Genomic DNA, 12,996 nt, shown 5'->3' with positions numbered 1-12,996 from the left:
CCCAGGCTGGAGTGCAGTGGCACAATTATGGCTGACTGCAGCCTCGACCTCCTGTGCTCAATTGGTTCTCCCACCTCAGCCTCCCCAGCAGCTGGGACTACAGGAACGCATAACCATGCCTGGCTAATTTTTTGTTTTTGTTTTTGTTTTTTAGATGAAGTCTCGTTCCATTGGCCAGGCTGGAAGGCAGTAGTGTAATCTCAGCTCACCACAACCTCTGCCTCCCAGGTTCAAGCAATTCTTCTGCCTCAGCACCCAGAGTAGGTAGAACTACAGGTGCACAACACCAGGTTGGGTTAATTTTTTTTGTATTTTTAGTAGAGATGGGGTTTTGCTGTATTGGCCAGGCTGATCTCAAACTCCTGACCTCAAATGATCCGCCCACCTTGGCCTCCAAAAGTGCTGAGATTATAGGTGTGAGCCACCACACTTAGCCTAATTTATGTATTTTTTGCAGAGACGGTTTTGCCATGTTGTAGAGGCTGATCTTGATCTCCTGAACATAAGCAATTCTCACGCTTGGACTCCTGAAATGCTGGGATTACAGGCTTGAGCCACAGCACCTGGCTTCTTTTTAAATTTTAGATTGAGAGGGTACATGTGCAGGTTTGTTACATGGGTATATTGCATAATGCTGAGGTTTGGGCTTCTAATGATCCCATCTCCCAAGTAGCGAACATAGTACCCAATAGACAATTTGTTTCAACCCTGTCTTTCCTCCTTCCCTCCCCCTTTAGGAATCCTCATTGTTCCTTGTTCTCATCTTTGTGTCCATATGTACCCAATAAACAAGATATTTTACTTAAAGGATTCTTAAGTCTCTTTTACTTTACAAGTTTTTCCCCTTCCACCTTCTCCCTTTTAATGCCAATGACATGAGGAGGGAGAGAAAGGAGATATTCCCATAGAATATCTCACATGCTAGATTTACCTGATTGTTTCTTCTTGAAGTCATTTAACTTGATCATCCATTTCTGGTAAACTGGATTCAATTCTTCTTAAAACAGTTTTTTGGCTAGAAAATTTCACAGGAGATGGTGAGTACCTTCTGATGTATCACATTCTAAACATATCCAATTGTTCCACATTTAGAGATGTAAAAATTGAGCAATGGGTTTAAGTGTTCTTAGCCTGATCTACCCATTATTAACAGTTTTCTATCATCCTTTTACCTAATAGTTATTGATGGTTATTGACTAGATTCATGATTTCATTACATGCTGTGAAGTGGTGATTTTCTAGTTCTATCATTCCTTCTGTCTTTATACGCTGGGATTCTTCTTTAAAGAACTCCTTATCGAGGAGGATCCAAGATGGCCAAATAGGAACAGCTCCGGGGTGCCGTTCCCAGCAAGAACAATGCTGAGAGTGAGTTCCCACTGCATTTCCAAACAAATTTACACTGCCCACAGACCAGGAGATTCCTGGGCCAAAAAGCACCATGGGTTTTCAGCATGGCAGTTTCAGCCGGTGCTGGTTGGCACACAAAACTCACATAAATCTGGGTGGCCATTTCAACTGATGCCTGAAATGCCTGGGAGACAGAGCTGACCATTCAACTAAAAGGGAGCGGGCAGAGACAGGGAGTCAGGTGATCTGCCTCAGCGGGTACCACCCCCACAAAACAAGCAATCAGAAATGCTCTAGACTGAGAGTTTTGCAGCACATGCAGCTGGACCCAGGATGGTCCAGCTCAGTGTGGGGAAGGGTGACAACCACTACTAAGGCAGTCCACCACTACCAAGGTAGTTCACACGGCAGCTGGGCAGAGCCTGCAGTAGCTCAGCAATGCCTCTGCTGGCAGACTGTGACTAGCCTACTCCATGCAGGGCAGGGCATCTATGAAAAAAGGCAGCAGCATGATAGGAACTTATAAATAAAGCCAATCTTCCTAGGACAGAGCACCTGGGAAAAGAGGTGGTTATGAGTTCCGCTGCAGCAGACTTAAAAGCATCTGCCTAGCAACTCTGCACAGAACAGCGGAGCTCCCAACACAGCACCTGAGCTCCTATAAGGGTTAGACTATCTCCTCAAGCAGCTCCCCAACCCCTGTATACTCAGAGAGACACCTCATAAAGGAGAGCTCAGGCCGACATCTGGCAGGTACCCTTTGGGGACGAAGATAACAGAAGAAGAAAGCAGCAGCAACCCTTACTGTTCTGCAGCCCCCACAGGTGATCCCCAGGCAAGCAGGGTCTGAAGTGGACCTCCAATGATCCTGCAGCAAAGCGGCCTGACTGATAGAAGGAAAACTAAGAAACAGAAAGAAATAACTTCATCATCAACAAAAAGGACGTCCACTCAGAGACCCCATCCAAAAGTCATCAACTACAAAGACCACAGGTAGATAAAGCCACTAAGATGGGAAGAAACCAGCACAAAAATGATGAAAACACCAAAATTCATAATGCCTTTCTTCCTCCAAAGGAACACAACTCCTCACCAGCTAGGGATCAAAGATGGATGGAGAATGAATCTGATCAATTGACAGAAACAGGATTCAGAAGGTGGGTAATAACAAACTTCTCAGAGCCAAAAGAACATGTGCTAACCCAATGCAAAGAAATTAAGAATCTAGAAAAAAGGTTAGATGAGATGCTAACTAGAATAAACAGCCTAGAGAAGAATATAAATGACTTGATGGAGCTGAAAAACACAGCATGAGAACTTTACAAAGCATACACAAGTTTCAATATCCGAATCAACCAAGCAGAAGAAAGGATATCAGAGATTGAAGATCAACTCAATAAAATAAAACAAGAAGGTAAGACTAGAGAAAAAAGAGTGAAAAGAAATGAACAAAGCCTCCAAGAAATATGAGATTACATGAAAAGATGTAATCTATGTTTGATAGGTGTACCTGACTGTGATGGAGAGAATGAATCCAAGCTGGAAAACATTCTTTTGGATATTATCCAGGAGAACTTCCCCAATCTAGCAAGGCAGGCCACCATTCAAGTCCAGGAAATACAGAGAACACCACAAAGATATTCCTCAAGAAGAGCAACCCCAAGACACATAATTGTCAGATTCACCAGGGTTGAAATGAAGGAAAAAATGCTAAGGGCAGCCAGAGGGAAAGATCGAGTTACTCACAAAGGGAAGCCCACCAGACTCACGGCGGATCTCTTGGCAGAAACCTACAAACCAGAAGAGAGTGAGGGCCAATATTCCACATCCTTAAAGAAAAGAACTTTCAACCTAGAATTTCATATCCAGCCAAACTAGGCTTCATAAGCGAAGGAGAAAGAATATCCTTTATGGATAAGCAATTGCTGTGAGATTTTGTCACCACCAGGCCTGCCTTACAAGAGCTCCTGAAAGAAGCATTAAACAAGGAAAGGAACAATCAGTACCAGCCACTCCAAAAATGTACCAAATGGTAAAGACCGTCAACACAATGAAAAAAAAAATGTGTCAACTAATGGGCAAAACATCCAGCTAGCATCAAAATGTCAGGATCAAATTCACACATAGCAATATTAACCTTCAATGTAAATGGGCTAAATGCCCCAATCAAAACACACAGACTGGCAAAGTGGATAAAAAGTCAAGATCCATCAGTATGCTATATTCAGAAAACCTAAAACAGAGATACAGACCAATGGAACAGAATAGAGGCCCTGGAGGCAACACCACATATCTAAAACCATCCGATTCTTGACAAACCTGACAAAAATAAGCAATGGGGAAAGGATTCCCTGTTTAATAAATAGTATTGGGGAAAACTGGCTAACAGTGTACAGAAAGCAGAAACTGGACCCCTTCCTGACACCTTACACTAAAATTAACTCCAGATGGATTAAAGACTTAAACATAAGACCTGACACCATAAAAACCCTAGAAGAAAACCTAGGCAAAACCATTCAGGACATAGGCATAGGCAAGGACTTCATGACTAAAACACCAAAAGCAATGGCAACAAAAGCCAAAATAGACAAATGGGACCTAATTAAACTCCAGAGCTTCTGTACAGCAAAAGAAACAATAATTAGAGTGAACCAGCAACCAATAGAATGGGAAAAAATTTTTGCAATCTGCCCATCTGACAAAGGGCTAATATCCAGAATCTACAAAGAACTAAAACAGATTTACAGGAAAAAAACCCAACAAACCCATCCAAAAGTGGGAGAAGGACATGAACAGACACTTTTCAAAAGAAGACATTTATGAGGCCAACAAACATATGAAAAAATGCTCATCATCACTGATTATTAGAGAAATGCAAATCAAAACCACATTGAGATACCACCTCACGCCAGTTAGAATGGCGATCATTAAAAAACCTGGAGACAACGATGCTGGAGAGTATGTGGAGAAATAGGAACGCTTTTACACTGTTGGTGGGAGTGTAAATTAGTTCAACCATTGTGGAAGACAGTGTGGCGCTTCCTGAAGGACCTAGAAATAAAAATTCCATTTGACCCAGCAATCCCATTATTGGATATATACCCAAAGGATTATAAATCATTCTATTATAAAGACACATGCAGACATATGTTCATAGGGGCACTGTTTACAACAGCAAAGACCTGGAACCAACCCAAATGCCCATCGATGACAGACTGGACAAGGAAAATGTGGCACATATACACTATGGAACACTATGCAGCCATAAAAAAGGATGAGTTTGTATCCTTTGTAGGGACATGGATGAATCTGAAAACCATCATTCTCAGCAAACTGACACAAGAACAGACAATCAAACACCACATATTCTCACTCATAGGTGAATGCTGAACAATAAGAACACATGGACACAGGAAGTGGAGCATCATGCACTGGGGTCTGTTGGTGGGGGGCCAAGGGAGGGACAGCAGGGAGTGGTGGGAAGGTCGAGGAGGGACAACATGGGGAGAAATGCCAGATGTAGGTGACGGGGGGATGGAGGTAGCAAATCACATTGCCATGTATGTACCTATGCAGCAATCCTGCATGATCTGCACATGTACCCCAGAACCTAAAGTATAATTTAAAAAAAAAAAGAACTAATCATCTCTTTGGCTACTCTGAAATACAGTTCATAAAGGAAAGGCAGGAGAAGTGCTTGATCTTTCCCTTTATTTATTCATTTTCAATGAATTTTAATTCATTGTAGTGTGTGTTTTTTTTTTTTTTAATGCTCCGATTATCTTCTCCTTGGGCAATGGAAGGCCCTTCAAGTTGGCTTCTGTGCTGTTTTGATCTGACCCCAATAGTCTCTGATACCTCTCATGCTTTCAGGAACTGCAAGCATCCACAGCTTCTTTCTGAGGCATTAACTAGACTTGGAAAACCCTTGCTGTGTTCCCTACCCCCACCCTTTTGTCTATCCATGACAAGTAATGGTTTATATTAGTTGTATCCATTAGGAATGCTTTCAGCTATAATAAGGAAGCATAATGAACAAACAGAGTTCTCCATTTATTCACAGAGTAAAACGTCTGAAGCAGGCAGCTGTTAGCATTTGTTCAGTAGCTCATGAGGTCCAGAGCCAGCGTGGCTGTGCTTCTCCCAGCCACTCCTTCATGGCTTCAACATGGCAGCTCCTATTCCAGGCATCATGCCCACCATCAGGGTAGGAGGACAGGGGAAGGCCAGAATCAGCTGCAGCTGTCCCTTTGTATGAGAAAAACAAAAGCTTTCTGCAAACCCTTTCCCTCGCTCCACAGTTGAATTCCATCTGGATCTATTGGCTAGAAACAGATTCTATGGCCACCCCCATTTGTAAAAAAAAGCCTAGGAAAGTGAGCAATTAGTTTCGCTGGTCTCTAGAGTCCAGGCAAGGGAGTGGAGTTTGGAAGTGAATATAGGGCTGCTGTTTCTGGGGGAGTAGTCTTGGTCCTGAATCAACTTGCCTTACCCTGTTTTTATTATTGTCAATGTTACATGTCTAACACTTCCTGATTTTGAAGCAGAGTAGAAAAGTTAAGGAAAATTGTGAGCTGTAAATAAGTAAAGCTTTATTTTCAAGACTGCCTAAGGAAGTAAGCTTCAGCTGTTTTGGCCTCCGTGCCCCAATGGTTCAGCTCAGCTCTGTTCAGTTATCAGATGCCAAGTCCAATGGCAGGCTCTGCACTGTCCAGTCTCCCGTTTCCGCCTGTCTATAAAAGGGATCCATTGCCCCCTCATCAAGACACACACTTCATTTAAGCTACAGTGATCTCCTGTGATGATGGACTACCTCATGGCCACAGTTTCACCAGAGGCTGTCCAGCCTTCACACTGTTTTGGTAAAGGGCAGGGCAAATGTTCAGCAGCACTCAGTACTGATGTTTAAACACTAAGCTTGTTCTGCATCAACTGATAAATGGCCTCTGCCTGGAACCCCCAAGTCCTACTGCCTTGGTTATCCCGGCTCCTCTTGGAACTCCAGACAAGACCTCTTCCCAACGCAACAAATAAGGGCGAAGGCCTGGCCCAGCAGGAGCCCTAGGACCCTACTCCAGCTAGTGCTAGGGCCATCCACTCTGTGTCCATCCATTTAGAGGTCATATGGCTACAATGTTTAAAGTGTCTTGAATACTTTCCATGAGAAAGAACACGTGTCACTATTCTTTCCTGTCATTTCTCTTGACCTTCCCTGTCTCAAGGAAAAATGGGTAGTTAATGATAACTAACTCAAGGAATGGAGGTGGATAATTTCATCACTGATAGTCTTGGTTTCCTCAAAGCTAATTCATAAATTTTGTATTAGAAAATTTGAGCAGCTCAGATACTGGTTTTTTTTTCCTTTAATATTCCTGCTGCAAGTAAAAAAAGTCAGACACAGAACCTACTTGTATGATCCCATGCATATGAAGCTGAAGAAGAGGCAGCACCAATCTGTGTTGTAAGAAATCAGGTAGTGGTTCCCCTTGCTGGGATATTCATAAGAAGGAAGCACAAGAAGGCTTTTTGGGTGCCGGTTTTGTTCATTTTTTGGTGATCTGAGTGTAGAGACTGATAGTCACTTAATCCAATATCACTCTCCTCTTTTCTCCTTTTTATCAGAACCCTGATTTCCTTATTGGAGCTGGGGTGGCATGTGATGAGCTGAAAAGTGTATTTCTCACTCTTCTTTGGAACTAGGGCTGGTCATTTGACACACTTTGGCCAATAAGATGCAAGTAAAAGTTCTTGATGGAACTTCCAGGAAATCTTCAGATGGATAGGCTTTGTGGCCAGTGTCCTTCACCTTTCCCTAAGTGCACTAAAGGATACATTGCTGTCAGCCTTGGTCACCCCGAATGTACATTCACATGCTTGTATATAAAAAATGGTCATACCAAATGTACATTCATGCGCTCGTGTATAAAAATCTCCCACGAGTTGCCTGTTCACTCATTCACCAAATACTGAGCACTTACTACCAGTTGGGCTGTGCTGATCGGGTGTTACAGATTCAGATGTTCCAAAGCCAGTGCATTAGTCCACTCTTACACTACTATCAAGAAATGCCCGAGACTGGGAAATTTATAAAGAAAAGAGGTTTCATTGGCTCACAGTTCTGGCAGCTGTACAGGAAGCACAATGGCTTCTGGGGAGGCCTCAGGAAACTTTCAAACATGGTGGAAGGCGAAGGGGAAGCAGGCATGTCTTACATGGCCAGAGCAAGAGGAAGCGGGGGGAGGTGCTACACACTTTTAAACAGCCAGATCTCCTGTGAACTCTGTCACAAGAACAGCACTAGGGGGATGGTGTTAAATCATCAGAAGCCACCCCCATGATCCAATCACCTCCTACCAGGCCCCTCTTCCACCTTTGGGAATTACAGTTCAACATGAGAATTGGGTATGGGCAGGGACACAAATCCAAACCATATCAGCCAGGCCTATAATTGGAGATGTAGGCCTGCAGGCCTGCAGTGAAGGGCAAAAGTAAGTGAACTAGAGGCCCTAGATGCCGCAAGGAGCACAGGGAGAGTGCTGTTCAGCTCTAGCAGATGTTAGAAGTTCAAATCTCAAGTTGCAAGATCTTCCAATTTTTTAAGAGAAGTCAGAAATCTTGATTTTATTTTTCAAAATTAACTCTGCCAGGAGGTAGGACTTCTAGCTATGGCAGAGTCAAACTGGACAAAGTTGTCATATTAGTTTTCTATTGCTGCATAACAGATTACCACAAACTTAGCAACTGCAAGAACACACATTCATTACCTCATTTTTTCTGTAGGCCAGAAGTCCAGGTAGACTCAGCTGGGTCCTCTGCTTAGTGCTTCACAAGACTAAAATCAAAGTGTTGGCCAGACTGGTCTCTTATCTGGAGGTTCTGAGAAAGAAACTGCTTCATTCAGGTTGTTGGAAGAATTCCACTTCTTGCAGCTATAGGACGGATATCCTGTTTCCTGGCTGCTGGCTGGGAATCCTTCTAGAAGCTGCACTCTGGTCCTCTGTATTTGGTCCCCATCTTTAAAGCCAGCCATGGAACGTTGAATTCTTATGCTTTGAATCTCTGACTTCCCTGCTTCTTCCCACCTGCAGGAGAAATTCTCTGCTTCTAAAGAGCTCACATGATTATATTAGGCCCATTAGATAATCTCCCTTTTGCTATAAAATACACGCATACCTCATTTTATTGTGTTTCACTTGATTGCACTTCACAGACAACAGGTTTCTTACAAATTGAAGGTTGTGGCAACCTATAATAGGTTTTTTACAAGTTGAAGGTTTGTGGCATCCCTGCATCGACCAAGTCTATTGGCATCATTCTTCCAATCGCACGTGCTAACCTGTGTCTCTATGTCGCGTTTTGGTAATTCTCACAATATTTCAAACTTTGCCATTATTACTTTATCTTTTATGGTGATCTGTGGTCAGTGATCTTGATGTTGCTATTGTAATTGTTTGGGGACACCACACACAGTGTCCATAGTAGACAGCAAACTTAAGCAATAAATGTGTGTCTTCTGATTACTCTACCTACTAACCATTCCGCTATCTCTCTCCCTTTCCTCAGGCTTCCCTATTCCCTGAGAAACAACCATACTGAAGTTAGGCCAATTAAAAACCCTACCGTAGTCTCCTAAGTGTTCAAGTGAAAGGAAGAGTGGGACATCTCTCACTTTAAATCAAAAGCTGGAAATTATTAAGCTTAGTGAGGAAGGCATATCAAGTTAAGACAGGCTGAAAGCTAGACTTCTTGTGCCTAACAATTAGCCAAGTTGTGACTGCAAAGGAAAAGGTCTTGAAGAAAACTAAAAGTACTGCTCCAGAAAATGCATGCATGTTAAGAAAGTGAAACAGCCTTATTGCTGATATGGTCAAAGTTTTAGTGATCTGGATAGAAGACCAAACTAGCCACAATATTCCCTGGTTCCACAAACAAGCTTAATTCAGAGCAAGGTCCTAAGTCTCTTCAATTCTATGAAGGCTGAGACAGGTAATGAAGCTGCAAAAGGAAGTTTGAAGTTAGTAGAAGTTGGTTCATGACTTTTTTTGTTTTTAAGCCATCTCCATAACATAAAAGTATAAGTGCTGATGGAGAAGCTAGAGCAAGTTAGCCAGAAGATCTAGCAAAGATCATTGATGAAGCTGGCTACTTTAACAACAGATTTGCAATGTAGAAGAGACAGGCTTTCATTGGAAGAAGTTGCCATAGACATCATCCATTCTGCAGTCCATGAATCAGGAAGTAATTTTTACTTTCAGGTCTTATTGTTTAAGAAGTAGATTATGTAGCCTGGGCAATATAGGGAGACCCCATCACTACAAAAAATAAAAATAATTTAGCCAGGCATGGTGGCACGTGCTATTCAGGAGGCTGAGGCAGGAGGATCTTTTAAGTCTGGGAGGTCGAGGCTGCAGTGAGCCATGATTATACCACTGTACTGCAGCCTGGGTGACAGAGCAAGACTCTGTCTCTCTCCCCCTGACCAAAGAAAAAGAAAAAGAAGAAAGAAAAAAAGTATATTTTGTAAGGTTACAGCTGCCATAGATAGTGATTCCTCTAGTGGATCTCAACAAAGCAAATTGAAAACCTTCTAGAAAGGATTCACTGTTTTAGATGTTATTAAAAACATTCATATGGCCAGGAACAGTGGCTCATGCCTGTAATCCTAGAATTTTGGAGGCCAAGGAGGGAGGATCACTTGAGGCCGGGAGTCTGAGACTAGCCTGGGAAACATGGCAAGACCCCATCACTACAGAATTTTTTTTTTAATTGCAAGATGTGGTGGCCTGAGCCTGTGGTTCCAGCTCCTCAAGAGGCTAAGGCAGGAGGATCACTGGACCCTTAGAGGTCAAGGCTACAGTGAGCCCTGTTTGCACCAAGGCACTCCAGCCTGGGTGACCAGAAAGAGACCCTGTATCAAAAACAAAATAAACAAAATAAAACAAAAAGAACATTCATGATTCATTGGAGGAGGTCAAAATATAGACATTAACAGGAGTTTGGAAGAAGTCAATTCCAACCCTTGTGGATGACTTTGAGGGGTTTGAGACTTCAGTGGAGGAAATCTCCACAGATATGTTGGAAATGGCAAGAGAATTAGAATCAGAAGTGGAGCCTGAAGAAGTGACTGAATTGCTGTAATCTCAAGATAAAACTTGAATGGAATTACTTTTTATGGATGAGCAAAGAAGTGGTTTCTTAAAATGGAACCTACTGAGGTCAAGAATTTGAGACCAGCCTGGCCAACATGGTGAAACCCAATCTCTACTAAAAATACAAAAAATTCGCTGGGTGTGGTGGCACATACCTGTAATCCCAGCTACTCAGGAGGCCGAGTCAGGAGAATCCTTAGAACCCGGGAGGCGGAGGTTGCAGTGAGCCGAAATTGTGCCATTGTACTCCAGCCTGAGCAGCAAGAGTGAAACTCCATCTCAAAGAAAAAACAGAAAGAAAGAAAGAAAGAAAAGAAAGTGACTTTACATATCAAATTCATGAATTAAGACACATTATTGTCAAGACAAAATTCTCGCCACATTGATCTATTCATTCAACACAATGTTAATCAAAATTTCTAAAAGTCAAAATTTTTTTTGTAGAAACACAAGCTGATCCTATAGTTTACATGAAAATGCAACAAACCTAGAATAGTAAAACAATTTTAAAAAGAACACTATAGATGGAAGACTTAATCTATTCATTTTCAAAACTTACTATGAAACGATAATAGTCAAGACTGGATCATAATTGTGTAAGAATAGCCATATAGATCAACAAAAATGAATACAGAATCTTTACATTAAATTGATTGTCAACAAATTGCCAAGGCAATTTAATTGGGAAAGGATACTGTTTTCAACAAATGATTCTGGGATGATTGAACATGCATAAGCAAAAATCAAATCAAAAAAAAAAGCTCTAAACCTCACCTCATGAATAAAAATAAATTCAAAGTGGATCATAGACTTAAATGGCAAACTGAAAACTACAAAACTTGAAAAGACCAGAGGAGAAAGTCTTTGTGACCTTTGCTTAAGCAGAATTTCTTAGATATGACACCAAACCATGATTCATAAAAGAAAAATTTGACAAATTGGAATTCATCAAAATTAAAAACTTTTTAACTTCTAAAGACGTCATTTTAAAAATGGAAAGACAGGCCACAGCCTGGGAGAAATATTTGTAAATCACATATTGAATTAGGATTTATATTCAAAAAGCATTAAAAATTCTTACAACTCAATAAGTCAAACAATGCAATTAAAAATGCATCAAAGATTTGAAAAGGCCTTTTATCAAAGAAGATGTATGAATGACCAAAAAGTACATGAAAAGCTAATGAACATCATTAGTCATTAAGGAAATGAAAATGAAAATCATGAGATACCACTATACATGTATTAGAATGGTAATAATCCAAAAGTCTAACAATGCCAAGTGTTGGCAAGGATGTGGAAAATTAGAACCCTCATATATTATTGGTGGGAATGTAAAATGGTACAGTCATTTCAGAAATAATTTGTCAGTTTCTTAAAATGTTAAGCATAAAGTTATTGCATGATTCAAAAATTCCACTCAGCAATATACCCAAGAGAAATGAAAATATGTCCCAAGAGTTTAATAGTCAAAGCAACAGTATCCATAATAGCAAAAATCTGGAAATAAATGAAATGTTTACCATTTGAATGGATTTAAAAAATCTAATATATCCATATAAAGGAATACTGTTGAGAAACAAAAAGGAATGAACTACTGATGTATGCTAGATGAAAAAACGTTATGCTACATGAAAGAAGTCAGATACAAAAGAATGCATATGATATGATTCCATTTGTATGATATTTCTAGAAAACACAAATCTATAGAGACAAATAACAGATTGTATGTGTTGGGGGCTGGAAGTTGGAGTGAGACTGATTGCATGTGCACAGGAGAGACCTTTGGGGGTTGATAATTTTTTTTTTTTTTTTTTTTTTTTTTTTTTTTTTTTTTTGGAGATAGGGTTTCACTCTGATGCCCAGGCTGCTGGAATGCAGTGGTGTGATTACAGCTCACTGCAGCCTTGCCCTCCTGGGCTCAGGTGATCCTCCCACTTTAGCTTCTCAAGTAGCTGGGACCAAGGTGCATGCCACCACTCTCAACTAATATTTTTCATTATTTTTTGTGAAAATGGGGTCTCTCTGTGTCTCCCAGGTTGGTTTTGAACTCCTGACCTCAAGTGATCTTCCCACCTCTGCCTCGCAGAGTTTTGGGATTATAGGATGAGCCACTTCTCCCAACCCAGATGAAAATATTTCAAAAGTGGATTGGGGTGATGGTGGCATAACTTTATAAATTTACTAAAAATCATTGAATTATCCACATATTACTGGTGAATTTTATGGTACGCAGATTATACTTAAATAAAACTGTTAAACAAAAGTATTAAATCTCCTAATTTGAAAATGTTCTCAACTAATTTCAATTCTTGAAGAACCTATGTGGGGAAAAACCATGCTAGGAGTCTGTGGGTGAAAAGCCCTGGGACTGCCTGTTTGCAACCTCAGGGCTAGGTGGCAAAATAGAAATTTGAATAAAATACAATCCTTGTCCCCCTCCCCCTGCTCCCCGGAGTTTAAGATTCAAAGGGACAAAATGCTACAATAAAATTAC

General features: G+C 41.0%; 1 long non-coding RNA gene across 1 annotated transcript; it reads right to left on the bottom strand.

The window, feature by feature from the left end:
- Positions 1–930: 930 nt before the first annotated feature.
- On the bottom strand, positions 931–11,054 carry LOC141585251 (uncharacterized). The gene is made up of 3 exons (XR_012518647.1): positions 10,655–11,054; positions 8,115–8,432; positions 931–1,015 (listed from the first exon to the last, which is right to left on the bottom strand). It is a non-coding gene; the product is annotated as an uncharacterized LOC141585251 (long non-coding RNA).
- Between the last annotated feature and the right edge of the window lie 1,942 nt (positions 11,055–12,996).

The sequence above is a fragment of the Saimiri boliviensis genome, chromosome 8, assembly GCF_048565385.1.
Source record: "Saimiri boliviensis isolate mSaiBol1 chromosome 8, mSaiBol1.pri, whole genome shotgun sequence".
In the NCBI taxonomy this organism is placed as follows: domain Eukaryota; kingdom Metazoa; phylum Chordata; class Mammalia; order Primates; family Cebidae; genus Saimiri; species Saimiri boliviensis.
Note: the sequence above shows the minus strand (reverse complement) of the source record. Positions and strands in the feature narration are given on the sequence as shown.